This window comes from Lygodium microphyllum, chromosome 18 (assembly GCF_053477565.2).
Source record: "Lygodium microphyllum isolate KBCC chromosome 18, Lygodium_microphyllum_v1.1.10, whole genome shotgun sequence".
Taxonomy (NCBI): Eukaryota; Viridiplantae; Streptophyta; class Polypodiopsida; order Schizaeales; family Lygodiaceae; genus Lygodium; species Lygodium microphyllum.
The window spans coordinates 65,173,070-65,190,771 of record NC_141152.1 but is presented as its reverse complement, the minus strand read 5'-3'; positions in this window follow the sequence as shown (position 1 = coordinate 65,190,771).

Genomic DNA, 17,702 nt, shown 5'->3' with positions numbered 1-17,702 from the left:
AGGTCTATGCTTGGATAAATGCCTAAAGTTTTCATCTTATAGCTTTTCAAAGTCTTTTATAGGAAATCAATATACGAGTTTTGGAAGTACTTTAGATCCATGATGTTAGATGGTTGGCAAGAGGTAACATAATGGAAAGGTTATGTAAGCTCATGCTTATAGTTTTGGCATTTTGGAAAGGTAGTGCATGTGCATGGTACCAAAAGCTAAGGATCTACAAAGTGTTTTTTTTCATTTGTATGCTTGCTGACGTCCTAAAGGACAAATATCTAAGTCTCAAGAGGATGCTCTAGATATCACAACCATCACCCCTACCATTGAAGTGACAATAAGATCTCTAAAAAGGAAATTCCTTGAGCAACCATTTGGAGTAGGTACTTCATATCTTCTCAAGTTTATGGATGATACAAGAGATGGTTTGTTATGGCATGTAAATGAGGATGGAAATGAATGTATACATCAAATTCTCTTCACAAATAGGCCTAGAAAAAATAAAGTGGGTATTGCTCTTGATAATGGAAGGGGTGGTGTTGATAGTTGTATTACACTTGAAAAAAAAATTGTTGGAAAGATCATAGATCGTGTGAATGAGCGGCTCCCAAATATGTATGATTTTGGTGCAACGAGATTATTTTCCTCCCAATATCTTCCACATGATTCAAAAGAATGACAAAATAAAGTCAATCTAGATAGGTTATTGAAAAGATTTGGTTGTTGTTAACCCCAACACAAAGAAGGCAAAAGAAAGAGGAAAAGACGCAGGGCAAAGGCGGAAAAAAGGTAGCCCGACTGAAGAAAGAAGAGGAAGAAAGACCAAAAGCACAAGGGCAACCTCAAAAGTCCAAGGCAAATGTCGAAGGGGAAAGACGCATTTAAAAAATGGAAAAGGCGCACCCTGAAATCTTGTAAAAGAGCGCCGGGCTCTCACCCGTGCAATTTGTAAATGTAGACAGGCGGTGGAAAGGAATCTAGGAAGATAGAAGGACAATGGGAAAAAGGGCCTAGGCTACGGCCGGCCATGTAAAAAAGGGAAAAGGGATGACTGCCCAAAATGGATTTAGGGTTTTGTATATAAAGTTGAAAAGTGAATGAGAAGCTCATTCTTGTGTGTGGCCAAAAGTAGCTCTCTTCTTCTTCTTCTTCTTCTTCTTCTTGCTTGCTTGAGCTTGTGCTTGAGAGAGGGAGTGTGAGAGTGTGAGGGAGTGAGTGTGTGAGGGTGAGGGACCAAGGAGGAGAAGCTCTCCATCTTCTCCTCCTTTCTTCTCTTCTCTTCTCTTCTCTTATCTTGCTCGTGGCAATGGAGCTTGGAGCGTGGAGCTTGAGGGTGGAGCTTGCTTGAAGCTTGCACTTGGATCGTGGAGCTACCGGAGTGCGCGGGAGAGGAGGTAACTCGAACAGCACGGAGGTAAGCTCACTACACCCGTAGATATGGATGGCATGTCGGTTATGTGAGAGGTAGCCATTAGTGCTCGGCTTGGAATGCTTGAAACAATAAGCGGTCCCAGGGTCTCAGCGGTTGAGTGAAAGCCCCCCACATTTTGGTTCCGTTGCCGGGACCAATGGATTCAAGCCTTGAGCGCTTGCGCGCTTCGAATCGAGCATTGGAGTAGGGTTTTCCCCGAACCGGTGCTTGAGATAGATAGGTAGGAAGCGAGGGGGTTGAAGAGGGTATTCGATCTCCTTGGCAAGTAGGTTTTTTGCTTTCTTGAGATTTATGGTGTGGAATGTAGTGTAGGTATTTATTTTGTGATTTGGATGCATTTAGGATAGAAAAAAACAAAGAAAAAAACAAGCAAACAGTAGGGTTTTCTGTTGCTGTATAACAGGTTAAAACAGGGAAACAGGGGACCAGATTCAAATTTCTGGGTGAGACAGGGACATCGAACTAGCTCTAAGGTTTTGCAGCGCTGGGAAAGGACCTTAAGAGGCCTGGGAGGCCAGAACAGACCTCATTTACTTGGTTGGCTTTGAGTGAGAGAGAGAGAGAGAGAGAGGGAGAGCTTCTAGTTCACAGGACGAGGAAGCGCTACCCCGATTTCTAGGCGCCAACGATTCGTGCTGCTCCAGGTGAGTCTGGTGTTTTCCAATAGTGCTCTAATCAGATCTAGGAAGTCTGTGGTGATTGCGTGTAGCAGACAGTAAGGAGGGGTCAAACGCACCAGAATCGCGGCTCAAACACACGGGAATCGTGCCCGCCGTCGACGTAGTCGGACCAACTCGCAGTGGTCCGATTCCCAGAATCGGTCGATTCCCAGAATCGGACCACCCGAGTCTTGGGGTCAGACCGTCCGTCAGAATCAGACCGTCCAAATGAGGGAGTCGGACCAGACCTGTCCGATTCCCAGAATTGGATAGTCTGATCGGACGTGCCACGTGGCACTCGGACCACTCAGATTCGGACCAACCCGTCCGACTCGGACACTCGGACACTCGGACACTTGGACCAGTCTAAAATCGGACTAGCCAGAATCGGACCACCCTGTCCAGTCCGATTCCCAGAATCGGACCACTTTGAAAATCGGACCACTTTTTGATTTGACTCCTAGAATCGGACGTGACCAGAATCGGACCACTGGTCCGATCGGACCAACCCAAAATCGAACGTCTGATTCTGATAATCGGACTCCTGAAAATCGGACATCTGAGAATTGGATAGAAAACTGTCAAAATCAGACAGGTATCTAGAACACGAATTCTGACACATCTAAACCCCAAGATTGACCCCAAAGACCACGTAGAGCTAAAGGCACATCACAAATCCATCACTGGGCTAAAATTTAGAGCACGTAGTTCAAAATTTGGCTATAAACGGTCCTCCAAATTGCATATGGCGTCTATAGAAACGGCCCCCTCCCCCAAGTAGGTTGGAGAGAAAACGCGTGCCGTGACAAGTCCTCCAAATTGGACCCTAGTGTAGTAAGGGCTATATACGAGCATGGATTCTCACCTGCAAAAGAGCAACCAAAAGCCCATACCCAAACAGAGAGAAACAGAGACCCTAGAACATCAATGGGCCAATCTAGCCATCAAAGGCAAAAGGGCTACACCACGAGAACACAAAGACATTGTGTTCAGACCACGTCTAGTCCGGGCGAAATGCAACATCAGCAAGCTACAAATGCCAAGATGACTAGACATGACACTCTTGATGAGAGATGTACCTTGAGAAACACTGCACAGAAAACCCAAGACATTGGTGGAGAATCCACGTCTGGTCATGCAAGTGGGGACTCAAGGGCATCTGTCAAAAGGCTTAAGTTTACGAGCCAAGACCCGGAAGATAAAGACATAGTACCACTTGCTTATCTTAGGGTCAAACTCACCGCGAAAAGAGAGCATCCTATTGATGCTCTGATTGATGAAGGAGCAGATTTTAACATCTTGACCTATGAATCATGGACCCTACTAGGCCAACCAGAGCTCACTCCGACTAGTGCAACTCTTAGCCCTTATGGGGGACACCCACAAGCACTCATAGGGAAGTGCAAATTCCTTGTGACAATTGAAATGGAAAGCTTGCCTATCCTATTTCATGTTCCTCTAAATAGTGCTAGCTACGAGAAAGAAACCCTCTTAGGAAGACCCTTCAAGAGGGCGACCAAGTGTGAGGCTGACTATGTGGCATAGAGGATACACCTGACACTACCGGGTGTGAGGATAGTCACAACCTTTAGCAAGGGTGACCTCATCAAACCTCAAGGGAAAGGTAAGGAAGGTGTTGACGTAATAGTCAAGCCTACTAACGAGAGCAAGGACTTGTTGGAAAAACTAATACAAGCACAGGTCGAACAACAAGAACCAGTGAGTGAGGCTAGGCCTGAAAAAAGAAGGTCAAGAGACATTGCCAAGGACAGGCTTTGAACTTACAAATATCGTAGAAGACCCCAAAAGAAGCCCAAGCCTTATAGACGCAAGCATCGATGGAGGGTCAGCACAACACCGCGATGGATATCCAAAGCGTTGCTACGTGCTCAAGGGTACTACGCAGGTAATCGATGGATTTGGGTACCAAAATCCCCTGCTAAACCACCTCTATCAGCTGAAGGCCAGAGTGCATCAAAAGCAATGAAGCACAGGAGGAAATCTAAGAGAAAATCTGGGTCTCGAGGCAAGAAACCAGACATTATTGTTCGAAGGAAAGAGCCTCAGCTTAGCATGCTAAATAGACAGATGTCATATGTAGCCATTGAGCATGCACAAAAATCATTAGTGCCCAAAGAGCCTTTGATTTCCCAAGGGGAGAACAAGCATCATAGGCACAACATTGCTCAAGCCAAGGCTGATCGCTTAACAAAGAAAATGCCACAATCGTCTAATAGCCTTGAGCAAATCATTCAGCCAGCGCCAAGTCTACCTAAGAGTCCTAGATCTCCTACACCCTCTTTTGCCAAACGGACACAGGAAGCACAACAACAGTTGTCAAGGGCGGCTGCTCAATCTCAATCTCCATCTCCATCTAAGCTTCCAAATGTCCAAGAGGTGAGACATGACGTTATCTGTAGCTCTGAGCCCAAGGATATGCCTGTACAACCTATTGTGACTAGATCAACTCATGCTCGATCTACACAGATGAGTGCTCAAAGGGCAACAAAAGACACGACCACTTCCGATCACCCTAGGGACTTGACACTGCAATCCACCAAGGGTAGCCAACCCACTGGACTAGCCGCTACTACTTCCAATCAGGGATCATAGCAGTCACAGCCCTTGGCCATGACTACGCCCCTGGCGGAGCATGTCCTTGGTAATACACCTGTGAAGGAGGTGCCGCAACCAGTGTCCTTGACAACTCCAGCACTTCCAAAGCACCTAGAGCCTAGTCTTGAGGAGAGACCTCCCAAAGATATGGCCAAGGAGACGGCGCATTTGACCACTCAACCTAGCAAGGCTACTCTGCAGGCCATGACTAGGTCCCAGGAGGACCCTCTAGAGAAGGAAAATAATGAGGCCCGACCAAGCACATCAACGGTCGATGTAGCCCAGGGTCCTGAGACGTTAGATGCACCTGCATTAACCAAGAAAAAGAGGAGAAAACATCGAAAACAATGGCAGCTACAGATGGTGGTGGACCCCAAGAGCATTGAGACCAAAAGCGAGGGAGAGTGGGGGAATAAAGCATCAAGTCCATCCACCAGTGAACCCATTGATGTCTCTCTTGATAGCGGTGAAACCTCAGACACATCCGTGCGCTCTGAAAAATCAAAGCAGTCGTTGCCATCAACAGTTGCTTTCAAAACTCAATCCACCGATAATAGAACTCGCATCGACCAATCAAGAGTGGATACAACACTGTCACAACATGGTGACAAACCTATACCAGCCACATCCAAGGAGAACCATGACAAAATAGCAGCAAAACCTCAAGAGAAACGCACAAACCCCAGGGGCATGAGCAATTCCAACATTGACCAATCTTTCTCATCGAGGCCTGGGCCCCCAGCTATGCTAAAGCCCAGGCAAACTCCTAGAACCTTGCATGAGATGGCAACCGAGAAAGCCCTCGCTGAACATAGAAGTGTCGCGGAATGCTTAACTGAGTTGGATGCTAAGCTCAAAGTGTTCGCACGTATCTACGTCCTTGCGGACATGGGCGCATGCCCTAAGGAGCAGCTTGAAGAATACTTGCCATTCCCCTTATCTTGGAAAGAGCAAGAACATCTTGACAAGCACTATAACAGGCTTTTACATGAACGCATGCAACTCATCCCTGACGAGGAGACTAACAAGCTGCGCTTAACCGTCACGTTCACTGAAGTGCTCTACCGACCGAATCTCATAGACATAGAGCAACTAAAGCGACTAACAGAGGGCCGAAGTCAATTTGAACAATGTTGGTGTGAATGCCGGTTGCAATGGCCGAACTAGGGGCTCAGATCATGACAATCTCTGAGGAGCGATTGGCCACATGGCGATCCCAAAGGGACCCAACATATGTGGCACCAACTTCCCTTTGAGTGCTGATTGCCATTTGCGATACGGACTTAGCTGGAACTAGCCAAGAGAACGCTCTGTTTGATAAGGTTCTCACTGAGGAGGAGTTACATATTGCCAGTAGACTCGGACAAGGTTCCATGCTACTCGATGTGGCAAAATATCTATTGGTACTAAGTAAGCTTCCACGAGTGCTGGATGCGTGTGCCATGCTCCAGTACAACCTCGAGTTCTACAATTGGTTCTTATCCTCATGAATTGACATTATGTATATAAATAAACACTGATTCTTGTGTCACCTTGTATAAACAATATCAACACACACAAGTAATGATAGTCAAGTGTAGGTGGAAGAGTTGGGTCTGACAGGCTAAGCTCCTCAAGTCCTCCTCTCATCACCCATTTAAAAGCCGTGTGACCATCCCCACCTCCAAGTGAAGGGCATGCAACCCACGTTATCGCCATAAGAAGCCTTGACCAACAACACTGATGGTGTAGACAAGGTGCAGCCCCTTTTTTTACACCTTCTTCCCTTTTTGGTCTATCCTTCCGAGGATGTGCCCTATCCCACTCCATGACAACCAGTCCACACAACTTAGCATAAGCCAATATTGGCTAATGGCTGGAGGCAAAACGAACATCATCATGGGGGCCATCCCTTTACGACAAAACACTGCATGCCTCACCCCTCCCCTTCTTGTCACATGCGCTTGATAAACCACACTAAAATCCCTTCCATGCAAACAGTTGTGTCCTGTATCAAGGTCTAACCCTTGGATTGCATCTTGCAGGCTTCCAGACGGAACACATGGAGAACCATGGACATCTGGCATGCAAAGACGCTCTTCACAGACGACGGGAGCACGTGGCATGTGCCCCTCCACCGGAGCACTATGTGCCCACCATCAAGAGGTATGCCAAGAAGCGAGGCCCTAAGCGCCATTGTCCAGGGCAAAGGCCGAAGAATCCTCGAGTCAAAAAAGCCAAGACTCAAAACGCGCAATAGGTGGCAGTACTAGTGGCACGAACCCCCAGCTCACGCCCGGGCCCCAGATGCTCAAGGGCAGGAAGGGCAGCTCGGGAAAGGGAAGAATTCAATGAATTGTTTAAAGACATTCTGGAAACGGTAGCGGCCCGGGACTACACCATTCATGTCTCGGCCGACATGTTCCCTACCTGACCCCACAGGAGCCCCACGCCAGTAGAGCCCCAATCAACTAGCCACCCAGACTCGCCCCGCTTCGTACAAATAGAGTAGCCCCACGTCATATAAAGAGCTCATCAAATGCTACCCGACCATAACTTTTTGTCTTTAAATAGTTAAGTATTGACATGTCCCCGAATTGTACGAAACTTTCATATCTGCGTTTAATGCATTTCACGCCTTTTGCAAAGAAAAAGCTAATTAAGTGCAGGTGATAAATGTCCAAATCAACACCATAGAATTCAGATAAGTGGTGTCTCCTTGCATTGCACTGGTTTATTATAGTTGTGGCATATACTATGCATGTACTCTCATAAAGCGACAAGTGGATACAGGATCCGACAGGTCTTTTGGGCGAAAGTGCTCAATGCCCGATCGCCACAAGACCATCAACCCCACAAGGAGCCGCGGCAAAGCCATGCTGCCGAAAGCACCCTTGCCAACCGCCCCCATCGCATGGTCCAAAGCACATTCATGGGCCGCGCTCCCTTTCTGGGTCAAGCTCTATAGTTGGCTCATGTAGTCGTTACCTCAATCATACCAACATCGCGTGTGTCGCAAGGGAGGTTTGCAACATCTCAAGGGTAGCTCCCCATCTCGGCAACTGCTTCTCTAACAATGATGCTAGGGCACAATCAGCACTATAATATCAATTTCCTGAGCCCTCGAAACTTGACATTTTCCAACCCATTGGGAGGCTGATAGCCTCAACATGTTGTAATGGTTGTACTCAGGCAAGTCCCAAAAAAAAAGAAGAAAAAAAAAGAAAAAAGGAAAAAAAAGAAAAGAAAAAGAAACAAATGAAAAGAGAAGAAGCACCCACGATCACAGCACAACACCTAGGGGTCCTCAAATAAGGTACGTCTAGTGACCTTGGTCGACTGGCTTCGTCCCTAGTCCCCTAGCCCTTTACCATCACCCACAATTGTTCAGGGCACATCAACGGCAGGACATACCTGGGGAGCTTGTCTCGCCTATGGTTAGACCTGTCACCCTGACCCACTTGCACAATTCTCTCTTGCACTTTGCCTTAGTACCATTGCAATCAGTGGTGGTAAGCACTGCACGATTGGCCATGAAAAGTGCACCGTCCTCATCAAGTGAGTCCAATAGCTTCCAGCTCTACCGAAAGTGCGGTGTCCTTGTAGTCAATTATGCTCCGTTGTGCAGTCATAATGCAAAGGATGTCTCATATACCTTCACGTGTACTTCTTCTCAACATGGACAACTTTGCTTCATCCACACATTGTTATGAGAAACTAGCCCACGGTCTTCTAACTACGTAATACCTAAGTATGCACGAACACTTACATAATACCTGCACTAAAGTATATACATAGTTTGGGTCCTCAAGTGCAGGACAATACTCTCAGCTTGCTTAGAGTTCGACCTGTCTCCCAAACTAATCAAATATGTCTTGTGCACAATAGAGAAGACTCGCACTACCCTTAGGGAGAAACCACATAAGAGGTTTTCAATTGCAGGTGTTGAAGACTCCAATGGAAGTGTCATTCGTTCTTCATCAATACCCAACTCTGAATGCTTATCCCTCACCATCCGCCAAGCCCGCAAAGAATAGTCATGTGCAAATCCCCAGCAAACCAACACGTGTCCTGGCCACCAATGCAACCCCCACACAGAATAGCCCTACCATCAACTCCAACAACCTTCCACCAGCCACCTTGACCACCAACAAGCCCCCTGGACCTTCTGCCACACCACCACCAACACTCCTTCATGAAAACTATAGGCATCCTTATCACCCACGTCTTCGGTGCATGCTACAGCCTGTTACCTACGACGGTGAGTGCCATGGGACTGGCACTCGTCTAGGAGGGGGGTAATGTTAACCCCAACACGAAGAAGGCAAAAGAAAGAGGAAAAGACGCAGGGCAAAGGCGGAAAAAAGGTAGCCCGACTGAAGAAAGAAGATGAAAAAAGACCAAAAGTGCAAGGGCAGCCTCAAAAGTCCAAGGCAAATGTCGAAGGGGAAAGACGCATTTTAAAAATGGAAAAGGCGCACCCTGAAATCTTGTAAAAGAGCGTCGGGCTCTCACCCGTGCAATTTGTAAATGTAGACAGGCGGTGGAAAGGAATCTAGGAAGGTAGAAGGACAATGGGAAAAAGGGCCTAGGCTACGGCCGGCCATGTAAAAAGGGAAAAAGGGGATGACCACCCAAAAGGGATTTAGGGTTTTGTATATAAAGTTGAAAAGTGAATGAGAAGCTCATTCTTGTGTGTGGCCAAAAGTAGCTCTCTTTTTCTTCTTCTTCTTCTTCTTCTTGTTGCTTGCTTGAGCTTGTGCTTGAGAGAGGGAGTGTGAGAGTGTGAGGGAGTGAGTGTGTGAGGGTGAGGGACCAAGGAGGAGAAGCTCTCCATCTTCTCCTCCTTTCTTCTCTTCTCTTCTCTTCTCTTGTCTTGCTCGCGGCAATGGAGCTTGGAGCGTGGAGCTTGAGGGTGGAGCTTGCTTGAAGCTTGCACTTGGATCGTGGAGCTACCGGAGTGCGCGGGAGAGGAGGTAACTCGAACAGCACGGAGGTAAGCTCACTACACCCGTAGATATGGATGGCTCATCGGTTATGTGAGAGGTAGCCATTAGTGCTCAGCTTGGAACGCTTGAAACAATAAGCGGTCCGAGGGTCTCGGCGGTTGAGTGAAATCCCCCCACGGTTGTTCTATTTTAGATGCACAAGGATGTAAAAATGAGATCTATGCATTCACTGGTATACTATATTTTGGATGTGAGAGAATGAGCCTGAAGGACACATGGCATGTGTTCTCCAAAAATTATACTTGGTAAGCAACATATTCAAACTTGATGAGGTTATGGCACTTTCTTTTAGTTCTTCCTACTTCATCAATAGCATGTAACACCATATTGGGGAATATGGGAATTTTCCATAAGTTTGGGACATGTGGTCAAATCTTTGGATTTGTCATAACTTGAACATTATAACTCCAAATTGAGCACTCTATAGCTCAATAGATTCCATTTTTCAAGTGCTTTCCAATGATAGGTCACATCATATGGTTTTGAGAAACTTATGGACATGTTATCCGGGTGTCACCTTTTTAGTATCCAAAAATGGGAATTGGGATATTCCCAAACTCACTAATATTGTGTTATGTGAATGAGGCTTCTCTAAGCATAATATAATCAAAAGTGATCATCACCACCTATTGAATGTGCACTCTTGAGGCATTAATGCAAATTTCTCTTATTGGCCCTAACATCAAAAGCATTGACTGGGCCTTGGTCTATGAGAAATGGGAGCTGGCACAAAGACTACTTAACTTGTAGTCTTTGCTTATTGTTCACCTTGTTTCTCTATCATGATGAACTTTATCATTGACTATGATGTACAATAGTTTAGTTCTCAGAAAATTTTTTGGTCTTTAGAATATGAAACAAAAAAATTTATTGTGATTTTCTTCTCATTTTCTTTCACACTAGTTTATACTTGTATTTTGAGTCACATACTATGGGAGTTTACCATCTTTTTGTTAAAGGATTGTTATCTCATAGGTTCTATCTAAAAATGTTTTGTTGTGAGCTTCTTAAATGTTGATGCCCAAATTTAGAGCTAGGGCATCAAAATAAAGCTCACGAAAAAGGATAAAGGTGCCACACACCTTTTTTTGAAGCCCAACCTTGGGCATCAAATTTAAAGCGTGCTTATCTCTCTTTGCTCGCTCAAACTCTATTGAGAGCGACTCGGCTATTTTTGTCCTGACTTTTATATCAACACAACTCAAGCACATGGAGTCCAATGGAGCACTCAATTGAGTTGACATGAGTTCACTTGATGGTGTAGTCATGTGATCGTACTATAAGTGCATTGATTGGCCTTGAGTGGCATGATCTTGTAGGAAAGATGATGAGGGCCTCTTCCCGCAAGACGTTTCATGATAGCAATGGTCTGTTTTGGCATCTTCACATGAAACATTGTGGAGGTATGCCAAAACTATTGAGCCCTCTGTGTGTCTTGAGAAAAGTTTGCTCCCTTTCTTGCTCATTTTGATCCCTCACCAGTTGCAAATGGTGGAAAGTCCTTGAGATTAGGTTTTTCTAAACATTTATCAATTGTCCCATGTTGTATACAAGAGTTTAACCAACACTTAAGCTAAAACTAGCAAAAAGTGTCTATCATGTAGGAGGAAGGTAATCCCACATTCATGGGGAAGTTTGAAAAGCCATTCTTAAACTCCCCAGAGAAGTTCCTCTTAGTTGTATCATGTGTAGATTTTGTCTAGTGATGTATATGCCCTATTAAGAGCGCAATTGAAGCATTTGACTTTTGAAATTTGCATTGGACTCAAGTTTCAACATCTCTCGAGTCTTTCTTGATCCTCCTATGTATGACTCTAAGGGGTCTCTTAACTTAAGTCAAATGTTATTGATTGCTTACACTTGAGCAATCGAGCACTTGAGTGATTAGAGCTCTACTCTCAAGTCACATGCATGTGGGGTCTATGATAATTAATATCTCAAGTGGAATGTGTAGTGATAGTTAGATTGACTGTGCCAAGTTATTAAATCTGCCATTTTTGGATTATTCCTTGTTCTTAACTGGTAAATTAAATCATCAGTCACTTCAAAGCACTCATGCCTAATTAAGTGAATATTTGAATGCATTCCTTTTTCTTCTCTCCCCCTCTCAAGAAATATCGTCTGATTTCTTTCCCTTGAGTGATTTTATCATTTTTTCCTTCTTTTAATCTTAAAAATTTACGTGGATAGAATCTAAGAAAAGAATTGAGAATACACAACAAATATAAGAAAAATAGAGACTTCTTTAATTCCAAAAAAATTGATTCAAAGATAGCTCTATCCACTATCCACTTCCATTATGAAGCTTATATGGTGATCCAAAATGACGATAACCAAAAAGCTTAGGGCTAACTTGAAGAATTGTAAATGGGTGAAAGATAGATTGATGATGGCTTTGGAGAGGTCATCTTTTTATAGCCCAAGAAGGTAGTTTGGTCAGCCTATTTGACTATATTATGAACCTTCTCTAGTTGGCCAGGAAATATTTTGGAGAATATTTCCTTTACTATTGAGCCAAGGATGTTGCCCCTAAATCCTCATTAGGGGAGCCACTAGCCCCCTGAGATCTCCTCAGCTTGGGGCCAATTCCACAATACTCAGACCCCAAAATAGGGTCCCTTCATACCTCCCATACCCCACAACTCAATGCAATGTGCCTCGAGTTGCTACCAATATAACTACTTTATCTAATACAATGGCTAGATCCACAAAGGTCACTTTTTTGCCATCTAGTCTCATAGAGCTCATCTGATATACAAGTCATGACCCAAGCAAGATTTGGGCTCATACATAGCTTCTCCTTAGATCTAACAATTCCCCTCATCAATATCCACCCATAGAGGTGAACTACATCCATAGCCTAATGCCAAGTCTTTGAAGATGAACTCAAAGCAAATCCTTTCTCAGAGCTTTGGGAAAGATATCAACTCTATTCTCTTCCATTGGATAATAGACAAGCTCTACTATCCCATCCTCAATCAAGTCATGCTTATAGTGATACTAGATTTTAATGTGTTTGATGCATGCATGAAACACTAGATTTTTGGCAATAACAATGCAACTCTGATTGTCACATCTTAGAACCATTGGATCTTTATCCTTTACTCCCATATACCATAGAATTCACATATAGCACAACAAGGTATATTATACTCTACTTTGATATAAGACAATGCCACTGTTGGTTTCTTCTTATTGATCTAAGAGAATATTCCTAAATCCAAAGGGAAGCAATATCTAGAAATTGATTTTCTAGAATCACTATAAGGTACCTAGTTTGAGTCACAAATTTCTACAAGAAAACTTTTAGAATTGTATATGATATCATGATTAAGAGTTTTCTTCACATATATGAGCACTCTCATCCCTACTTTCTAATGACTTTCTTGTGGTTGATTTGAGAACCTACTCAAAATACCAACAATAAAATTGACATTTGGCTTGGTGTTACACAAATACATGAGACTGCTGACCAACCTCATATACTTCCTAATGTCGGTTAATGTTGATGTATCCTCAATGGATAACTTCATATTAAATCCATAGGTGTAGCTGTCTCCTTACACTCACTCATACCAAATGCTTTCAAGATCTCCCATGCATACTTCCTAATGTCGGTTAATGTTGATGTATCCTCAATGGATAACTTCATATTAAATCCATAGGTGTAGCTGTCTCCTTACACTCACTCATACCAAATGCTTTCAAGATCTCCCATGCATACTTCTTCTGAGAGATAAAGATTTTTCGATCCCCAAACAATAATATAGTAAGCCCAAGTCTATCATTTCAAACTCATAGCTTAAAGCTTTTTGAGTTTGACGAATCATATCTTCATAGTTATCTATAATAACAAGGTCATCCACATATAGAGTAGTCACAATAGACTTTTCACTATACCTGTAAAGACATATTAGTTAGTATTTGAGGCATGTCTTTTGAATTTCAAGTCTAAAAACAAATTATCTATCCATTGGTACCATGCTCTAGGGGGGTTTTTTAGCCCCCCATACAATGCATTCTTTAGGTTATAGACTTTCTTCTTAGAATGGGGGACCCCAAACCCTGGTAGTTGAGCCATGTATATCCCTCCTTGAGGTCACCATTCAAGAACATTGATTTAATATCTATTTGGTACGCTTGCCAGTTCTTTTGAGAAGCCACAACAAGCATTGTGTAAATAGTTATCATTCTAGGAGTTGGAGTACATGATTCTTGAAAATCAAATCCTTTAACTTGTAAAAATACATGTGTAACTAATATGGTTTTGTACTTTTTAAAGCTTCCATCAGCCTTGTATTTTACCTTCTAGACCCACTTGGTGCCAGTAATCTTTCTCCTGCCAATCTACCAACTCCTTTATTTCTCTCACAATCTCAACCACCATCAAGGCCATATTGACTATGTGTGTAAAAGGCTTCCTTTGCTCCTTTATTCTCTGAGACCTTCTTGTCCATCTATCTTTTCCTTAACAATTGTGGGCATATGATTACTACAATCATAGAGCTACTTCACCCTTCACGGCAATGACTTTTTCAGTGGTCTAATTACATGTTTGCAAACTTTCTCCTCATCATCTGAAGATGATGCCTCATCCTCCTTGAGGGTAGGGATAGCTCTTAGGACAAGTTCATAGTGGATACTTCTTCGTTTAATGATAAAGTGGAAGAATTTTTATTCTTCTCCTCCACTATATATGGCTACTCCTTGAACACCATATCATGGCTCATTATGATCTCCTTTGTCTCTTGGTCATACAACTTGTAAGCCTTTTGCTCATTATTATAACCTAAAAAGATACAGTTTGTGCTTTTTTATTTTAACTTGTTCCTCTTATTCTTTGGAACATATACACAACATTCAGATCCAAATGTTCTAAAATGCAAGAGAGATGGTTTCTTACCAGTATATGTCTTATAAGGAGTTTTTCCCTTAAGAGCTTTTGTGTAACTTTGATTGATAATGTGAACTGCAATATTAACAGCTTCAGCCCAATAATAGTTAGGAAATCCCATGTCCTTAAGCATATACCTTGCCATTTTCACAATGGTGTGATTTTGGCATTCAACAATGCCATTCTATTAAGGTGTATAAGGTGTCATCAATTGATGCTTAATCCCTTTGCTCTTGCAAAAGTCTTGAAACTCCTTTGAGTTGAACTCACCACTGCCATTTGTTCTAAACTTCTTTACACTTTACCCTATTTCATTCTTGATAAGCTTTAGCCATTCTCTAAACTTTCCAAGAGGTTGATCCTTATCATGAAGGCTTGTATAGGCATTTTATTGCATAAATCAACATGCGCCAAGTCTAGAGGAGCCTTTGCTCTATTCTTACTTTATTGTGGAAATGCCTTTCTAAGTTACTTGCCTACTATACAAGCTTCACATGGTCTCTTTGTTTTAGTTACTATAAGTAGGTGACTGACCATACCTTGCTTATGCATCTCCTTTCATACTACAAATCCAATTGACTAAATCTTTCATGCCAAATTTTACTTGTGCCTACACCAATGGTGGATGTTATTCTAAGGAGTACTAGACATCATCGCTTAGGATAATCTCTTGATGGGCCACTAAATCATGTCACTGAGTGGTCCTCAGTGGCATCAAATGAAAAACCATAGGTTGATGTTATCATGGTGCGTTTTCTTAGAACTTGAATACTTAAGAGGCTAATATAAGTGTTCCACGATCAGAGTAGCACAATGGAAGCATGATGGGTCCTAATCCACAAGTTCTACAATACAACTTATGATAAAAACAACAACTCCCAAGCTCTCTCGAGATGAGAACATATTGATTTCTCTAAGGGGGAGAGGCTGTAAGATCCCAAGGCCCAAAGCCACATGTGAATAGCGGGCTTGAGAGGGTGACATTAAATATTAAAAACCCTTAAGAAAAAAGTGTGCATGTATATAATCAAGTAGTCTCCATTTATTGGTCATCATGAAACCAATTGAACTGTCACAAAACCAGATTGAGCTACCACAAAACAATACTATCATCGTATACTCTACGACCGTCACTATGCATATTGGTTGACCACTCACACTCCATCTCCACCCCTCTGAAAGGGAGCGATGGATCGAAGGTTGGACTCGAGAGCTATGGCGGGAGAGCAAGAGCAAGAAAGGGAGAGACTAGAAATGGGAACTCCAACAGTCACAATGTGTGATCGGGCCTTCTTTTATTCAAATGGTCACTAAAAGAATAAAGAATAAAGTGACGGTGACGGGCGCCTGCCACCTGCAGTATGCAGTGGCGGTGACTGTTAGTGTAGTAATACAATGGTGGCTAGGCAGAGGCGCCTTTACCCCCAATAACCTCCCACTTAAAGGTGAATCTGCCCCAGTGAGGAGTGAAAAGAAAAATAAAAAAGATAGTACAACATGTACACAAGTACAACAGTATGAGGAAAGACGTCATCTCATCCCACACCCATCAACCTCCTGAGGAAGGCAAAGCGCTTTGTAGAGAGGCTTTTCATGAGCAGATCTGCAAGATTCTGGTCAGTCAAGATGTTGACAAGATCAACAGACTTGTCCTCAACAACCCCACGTATGAAGTGATACCTCACCTCAATGTGTTTTGTCTTCGCATGGAAGACCGGATTCTTGGCTAACTGAATAGCACTCATAGAATCCGAATGCAGTGTATGGATAGCATCAATACCAAGGTCAGCAACTAAACGACCCAACCAAATGGCCTCCTTGCAAGCCTCAGTTGGCTGCAACATCCAAGAAACAACACCTCCAGCATAAGTGAATGCATAGTTGGAAGTGGACATCCTACTATCTGCATGTCCTGCATAATCAGAGTCAGTGTACCCCACAACTCCTGTATCCTAGCTGCCATAGCATATGCACATATCTGCAGTGCCCTTCAGGTACCTCATGATACCCTTCACGGCATCCCAATGCTTCTTGCCAGGTGTAGCCATATAGCGTGCCACAACACCAACTGCAAAGGCAATATCTGGACAAGTGGCTATCATGGCATACATAAGACTGCTCACCACTACGCATGCATAGGGAATCTTGGCCATCTTGGCCCTCTACTCATCTATCTGCGGACAATCAGCCTGTGATACCTTCACATAAGAAGGCAATGGACAACCAATAGGCTTTATGTCCTGCATGCGGAAGTGCTCAAGGACTTTATGAATGTACTCCCTCTGTGACAAGTAGAGGAGTCCCTGATGCTTGTCGCGTCTAATGCGCATACCAAGTATGTGAGTGGCCTGTCCCAGATCTTTCATCTCAAAGCTCTTCTTGAGCTGAGCCTTAAGAGCATCTAGCTCATCATGAGCTTTCCCTGCTATCAGCATATCATCCACATAGAGTACCAAAATCAATAAAGAACCATCACGGGCTTTCTTTGTGTAAAGACACGGATCCATAGCACTCCGGCCGTAGCCCTGTGACTGCATAAAGGCATCAAACTTATGATACCACTCCCTAGGTTCCTGTTTCAAGCCATAAAGACTTTTCTTCAATTTGCACACTAGGTGCTACTTCCAGGTTCTGCAAAGCCCTTAGGCTGCTCCATATAAATCTCATCATGCAAGTCCCCATGTAAGAAAGTCGTCTTGACATCCATCTGGCATAAATCCAAGTCAAGTTGAGCAACCAAAGCCAAGACTAAGTGCAGGGTGGTCATCTTAACCACAGGAGAAAATACCTTGTCAAAGTCCACACCATGCTCCTGCTTAAAACCCTTTGCTACCAATCTAGCCTCGTATGCCGGCTTGGGGTGTCCAGGGGTGCTTTTTAGCTTGTACACCCACTTGCATGGCAAAGCCTTCTTGCCCGTAGGCAAGGAAACCAAATCCTAAGTGTCATTCTTATGCAGGGAGTCTATCTCAGACTACATACCCCTCTCCCAGGAGTGACTGTCACCCCTGCGCATAGCCTCATCATAGGTGAAAGGCTCGCCTGCATCTATCACCAAGACATAATGCATCGAGGGTTGAAATCTGTCAGGTGGACGTCTGTCTCTAGTAGACCGTCTCACG